Below are 6,895 nucleotides of genomic sequence, written 5' to 3' on the forward strand. Positions count from 1 at the left end.
TTTAAAAATTAACAAAAATATTTGGGTAAAGAATATTTTCAAATTAATTCAGTACATTTATACTATTGTAAATAATTAAAATTGTGGCTACCAAGATTATTTAAAAGAAATTTCTTTTTAAGATATTGCTCTAGTTGTACTGACTTTTACAAATTACAATGTAAGAAGTTAGTATGCTAAATTTAGTTTGACTTCAGCTGAAAACAATGTCATCAACATTCAAAACTAGGACTTTATATATGAAAGATATTTTACAGTATATATAAGCCAAATAAATTTGTCACAGATGAGTAAGAGTAGTATGATAAGCCGAACTCTCAGGATACATAACTAATACTTTGAGTGATATATCTAGAGCATATATCCAAATAACACACAGAGGAATATGGCTAGACACAAAGTTCCCTACCGTCAAACCAGGAGTTTGTTGAAATTTGACTAGAGGATTTGCTATACGCTAATGGCTTATGCTAACCAGTTTGTGGGAATGAAATGTTAACCCCAGAGTCATGCCAATAGCAGGTGAGGCCATGGGGAGGTTATGGGGCTTGAAGGCAGAGTCCTCACACCACCAGTCCTTCCTGACCAATGCCCTCCCCTTGCACAATACAAGAACAAACTCAGAAGCCATCTTTTACCAAACAGAAAGTGGTGCTCTCCATCAGATATCAGATTGCTCTTGACCTTGGACATCCCATCCTTCAGGAATAAAACTTGTATCATTTGTAACCTTTCCACACTATAGTACTTTGTTATAACAAGCCAAATAGACTAAGACAGACTCTCATTAAATAACTGAGGGCTGGCAGGATAGCTCAGCAGATTATGCATCTGCTTAGGCAAGCACAGGGACCAGGGTTCAATCCCTGGCACTACATGCCATGCCGGCCCAGCCCCAGGCTGATCATGGTGGTGATGCCTGTAATCCCAGAACTAGGGAGGCTGAAAACAGGAGAATGGATCATTATAGGTCTGAGCTGCATAGTGAGACCCTGTGCCAAATACATGAAAATAAATAAATAAATAACTCACCAGACTCCTGTACTATAGGAGCTATAGAAGGACAGACAGAGTGAGAAAATGGGACAAGGCTCCTAATGGTGTTTTTGTTTGTTGGGTTTTAGTTCAATATTTTAAGAATATGTTTCATTACTTGATATGATATACTTGTGTTACAGTGTTCACAAATTACAATATTTTCTTAAAATGACATTCATAGTTAAGTGACTTTATGCACAAAACATTGGTTATATTTTGACAGATTGTTATCTCCAAGTTCAATTTGGCTGTAGTACTCATTGTTAAAGTTAGCTATCTCTTTGCAACTTTTCTTTCTTTCTTTCTTTCTTTCTTTCTTTCTTTCTTTCTTTCTTTCTGTTTGTCTGTCTGTCTGTCTGTCTGCCTTTCCTTTTGTACTAGGAATTGAACTCATGACCTCATGCTTGCCAGACAGGCACTGTGCCACTGAGCTATATTCCAGGCTCCTGCCTCTTTTTAAATTCATTTGTTTTGTTCATTCCACATCATACATGAAGTTTAATCCTTTCCATAGAATAGTGGTAACCTTATTGGATATCATTGGTACCTTAAATTTTAAAACAATGTCTTCCAGACAACTCACATGGAATTCAATGTTGCCAAATCCTTACCAATTGCCATATTGTTTACAAAAATTATAGGGAAAAATTGATACTATATCTGATGTTCCACAGCACATTCTTAATTAAGGTACAGAAAGCAATAAACACAAACTAATCAAAAATATCAATGAAATAGTGTTTTTCTGCATGTCCCAGAGAAAATACAGAAGCACTGTTTTGAGAATGAGTTCATTTTCCAATAATACCAAAGACTCGGTAGGATACAGAAAAAAGTTTAGACTCCTGGTTCTGGTCCCGACAGAGAGGCTGCCTGTACTGAAGGCCTTTTGCAGGGTCCCAGAAACACAGGCACAGGTGCAGAGAAGAGCAGCACATATTTGCACCCTTAAGCCTCTCTCTTCAACTGTAGGGCTCCACTGCCATGACCTGACCTAACTGCAGTCACCACCCAAATTCTTCACCTCTAAGCATTACGCTTGGGTTAAGTGTCTATCCATGTAAGATCTCACAGTGGGGATTAAACTCCAACATGAGCTTCCAAGAACATAAACGGTATATAAACCAAAGCACCACATAAATGTGAAATCTTTCAGAATTATTGTAAAGATGTATTAATAAATGAAGACATCTCATGGGTCTATTGTAAAACAATAAAATAGAAAAAGACCATGTTCTCTTGTGTTATGTAGTATGTTAATCTAACTCATTGTTATATCATGCAAATGCTAAATCTAAATAATCAACACCATGATATGAGGGGAAGACAGGAAGCACTTCCATTCCTTTTACAGTCACTCCTCACAAGACACCATTCTCTTTTTAAAAGAGGCAATGTGCTTAGTACTATAAATACATATTTAGGAAGACATCACAGTAAGATCACAAATATAAAGCAAGAAAATTCTAAAGAACCTACAGGGATGAAGTGTACACAGGCATTGAGCATCTTTATTTTCTGAAATCACTGAAATTTTAAACAATAAAATGAAGGTCTCATAAAATGATTGTATTCTGCTATCCTTGAAAACCTGACAAAGAGCTTGGGGGAAAATACCTGTCTGTAATAATTTAAATTTTTCCTCTTGTTTTCTTAAGTTTGAGTTCAATTTTAGGGACTATTTATAAATCTATTAGCTTGCCATTGCTCTACAAAATTTTTCATTCTAAATATAAATTAATCCCTCATCAGTTGCTTAATCGATTCATGAGTTTTAAAGTTATAATCTTTCTAATTTAATCATGTCCTGTGTAAATACTTTCTATGCAACTGATTTTTTTAGAGCAGTAAGCTCAATAACCATGATTTTTGTAAATAGAAGCTTATTATTCTTACAATTTTGTGTTTTACATATGAATAATAGGCTCTATTTAATACAAAAGCTCTAAGTGAATGAATTTTTGTCATTGTTGGTCTTGCTTTTTGTTTACATAAGCTGCTATAAATCTATGAAATAAATAACTAAAGCATTTCCTACACAGATGAAAGAAATACTAATAATAATAGCATGCAATTACTTTATGTCAGTATTCATATTAATCAGCTTACAGCACTGATTAAATTTAATCTAACAGTTTTAAAACTGAAAATATGCAGCAGATTTCTAAAATGAAGATTTCCTGGATATCAATTTCCTATAAAGTAGATGCAGGAAATATACCTTTAAAACTTTCACTAAATATTTGCATGATACATGTTTTGTATGAGATAATAAATTTGGTTAATTTCAATGTTTACTTACATGATTATGATATAATTTATTAACAGTATAAGTTTATGTCAATGCTACTGAAGATATCTTTAAATCATATTGTTCATTAGATATATAAATATTAAAATAAACATTACTTTTGAAGACATTATTTTCAAGCAACATTTTCTACTCCAAGTACTTACAGGTTTTGTAAATATAGTGATTGAATTGGTACACAATTTGCATCGTGCATACTGTACACGTGCTTTCTAACCATAATAAAATCCCATTAAAAGACTTAAAAGACCCTTAAAGAGGAACACAATGCTGAATGTCCATCCTTAAAATGAATAGAATTGGAATCCGAGATATTATGTGGCATTTTTGAAGTAAGCAGATGACACTTACCACTGGAGAGATGGAATAGGATGTCTTGCTATGTGTAGGGTAAATACAGATGATATTTGTTTCTAAATCTAGTACCATTCTTATTTGTACTGATACAGTAATATGCATTGCAGTTATAACAATGTCAAACCATTTAACATAAAAACCGTGAATTTCAAATTGTGGGGCTCTGGCTACTTTAGGAGCAAGTTCACTCCCCTTCTCTAAAATTGGTCATCTGGTGGCATCATTCTCAGTACAGTCACATTCGGAAAGATAAACCTAGGTTCTCTGGAGAATGCGGGAATGATTCAACTCTATTTACAGAGATTATAGTAATCCAATGTCACAATGCTATAAAATTATTCTATGGAATTGTATAGTACTTACAACAGCATGGACTTCTCACTGCAAGACAATTTCCTGAATGGGGAGGACTCAGGCACCATCACAAACAACAGCAGATGCCTCAGGACCAAGGTCATGTGGACCACAGTATCCACATTGGCCCTGCAGTGACTATTTCAGACTTTGCCACCTTTTCTCTGCATCCTTAGATCAGCAAGTTGCATACTGTATCTACAGACTCCAGGACTTATGGAGAAGAAAGTTAAGGGTAAGTAGTGCTTGGTCCTATGTGCAACAATGAGATTCTGCATCCAGGGTTCTTGGAGGAATTACAAGAAACTGCATTTGAAATGAGAGTCAAACACCAATGAAACCTCACTTGAAACAGCATATAAATCTATGAAGTTATAATCTCTGTCTGAGTTGTTAAACTCTGGAAAGAGATCTACATTTATGTGAACTACAATTTGTATAACAAGTTCTAGCAGAATACGTGTGGGTGATTATGTTACTGGTTGGACATAACCTAAGAATCAGAACATGGAAAGGCTACTTGTGGTGTTTTTGTTGGGATTTGGTATAATATTTTAATAATACATTTTCTTACTTTGTATTCATACTTGTGTTGTAATGTTCACAAATTACAATATTTTCTTAAAATGACATTCATGGTTTAAAGTGACTTTATGCACAAAAGATTGTTTATATTTTGACAATATGTTATCTCCAAGTTCAATTTGATTGCAGCACTTACTGTTAAAGCTGGTTGTCTCTGTAAGTTTAATACCTGACTACTAGTTTTGTCCACAGCTTAAAGAAAAGCAGGTAAAATTGCTATTAAAAACCCTCATCTACAAGGTTAAGGGGCAGGAAAATCTATAGGCACTTTAATGCTGCATCACCATAAGTGAATTTTTGCAATTTAAATGTCCAAACTTTCCAAACTGAGATGAAACGGCTAGTGGCATATAATAGCGCCTGTTTTCTTCTCAGAGCATGGCAATATGGCATCTTTCCTGCAGGTCAGATCCAAAATAATCTTAACAGACATGAGTGAGTGGCTAGGGATATAGCTCAGCAGTACAGTGACTGGCAAGTGCAAATTCCTGAATTTGATTCCAGATAATTAAAAAACAAAAGAGGTATAAATGAGAAGTACTCAAAAAGTCCCAAGTCCTCAGGTTTCTCTTGTGAGCTGTCTTTTAACTATGAGAGGAAACAACTCCATATTTACAGGAAACTGTTTCATTCCCAAGAGTTTCTTGAATGCTATTGAAATATGATGTTTTAAATTTGAATTTTATTGGTAAAAATAATTCAAAATAATTCCAAAGTTTGACCGAAAAAATGAATAACAGTGGAGTTCTAAAAGTTATTCAGAAACTTAGAGGTGTTGGGCTTATCTAAGCATTTTTAAAGGTATTTGAACTCTTTGTAGTAGCTATGGTCCTAAATAACACTGAAAGTAAGAGAGGAATGAAACTCTAATCTTGCAACACACAACTCAGTAAGAGAGGTGAAACTGGCTATCTTCTCAAAGTTATCCAGATAGGACACTACAAAGTCACACCAAAATTCAGCTTCTATGGCTCTGGCTGCCAGTTTTCTGCAGCACGCCAAGCAGAAGAGGCAGACTACAACCACGGTTCACTGTGATTTTTGTTCCAACTCTTTTTACTTCCCTTTTTTTCTCCATTTCTCTATTTTATCTTCTGTTTTTGAAAACATGGGGTAGGAGAACTACCTTGCTGTTTTATTTTAATATAAATATTAACAGCCTTTGAAGACTTAAACAGATAGCTCTGATTTTTAGACTGATGCACTATCTCAACTGTGCAATTCCGAAAGTGGATTTGTAATACACTTGTAACTAAATTAATAAAGCTCTAGCATTTGTATTCCTTTACAGTTGGTACCTGAAACGGTGCTTCATTTTTCTGTTTCTGCTTTTATGGAACATTAGATAAGCTGCTTCAAAGTGATAAAGGACAGAGATTATATTAGGCATTTTACTCCTTAAGAGGCTAGCCAGGGCTGGTGAGATGGCTCAGTGGTCTAAAGCACCTACTTGGAACAAGCTTGGCAAAACACAGGGACCACGGTTTGATCCCCCAGCACCACATGTCAGCCAGCCCCACCCCCAGGTGGGCTGAGCTGGCCAACCCCCCCCACCCCCCACACACAAATAAATAAATGTTTTTTTTTTAAAAAGTATACTTTAAAGAGGCTAGCCAGTGGCTTCCACCAGTTCTGACACCAGCCCCAACTCCTACTGCATGAAGTAAAGACAGTGCTTACTTTGGAAGGACAACTAATCCTGAGAGATGAAGAGCTTGTGACCCAGGTTTTGTGCTACACTGAGTAATTACTGAAGTAGTTTCATAATTTCTTGTCAAATTTCCAAGTTAGCATTGAAAACCTTCAGTGGTTTCCTAAAACCAAAACTTCTGATTGTTACTCCATACCTGCCATCCTCCTCCCTCCCTTTCTACTTTATTTTCTCTCATGTCCATCTCTCGATTACTGCATTGAAAAATATTGAGAAATAAGAATAATCCTGTGAGTTTTAAACAACATGGTATCTCAGGCTATTGAGACTTGATAGAAATTCACTAGGGAAGAATAATTTCAATGAGAAGGACCTAGAGATGTGTTGGTAACACAAGGTCATCCACTGTAAGATAGGTGACTTTGCTACTCCAGAGATTTCACATCTCCATACATCCGCGTACACGAAGCTGTAGTTGGCTGCTGGGTTTCAGGATGCAGCTACACAGTATTTTCAATTAAATGACATGAGAGACAGCCTGAGAATATTTTTAAATGTCTTAATTTGTTCATGTTATGTATCTAAAAAACAACTTAGAA

This window comes from Octodon degus, unplaced genomic scaffold (assembly GCF_000260255.1).
Source record: "Octodon degus isolate 3935 unplaced genomic scaffold, OctDeg1.0 scaffold00441, whole genome shotgun sequence".
In the NCBI taxonomy this organism is placed as follows: Eukaryota; Metazoa; Chordata; class Mammalia; order Rodentia; family Octodontidae; genus Octodon; species Octodon degus.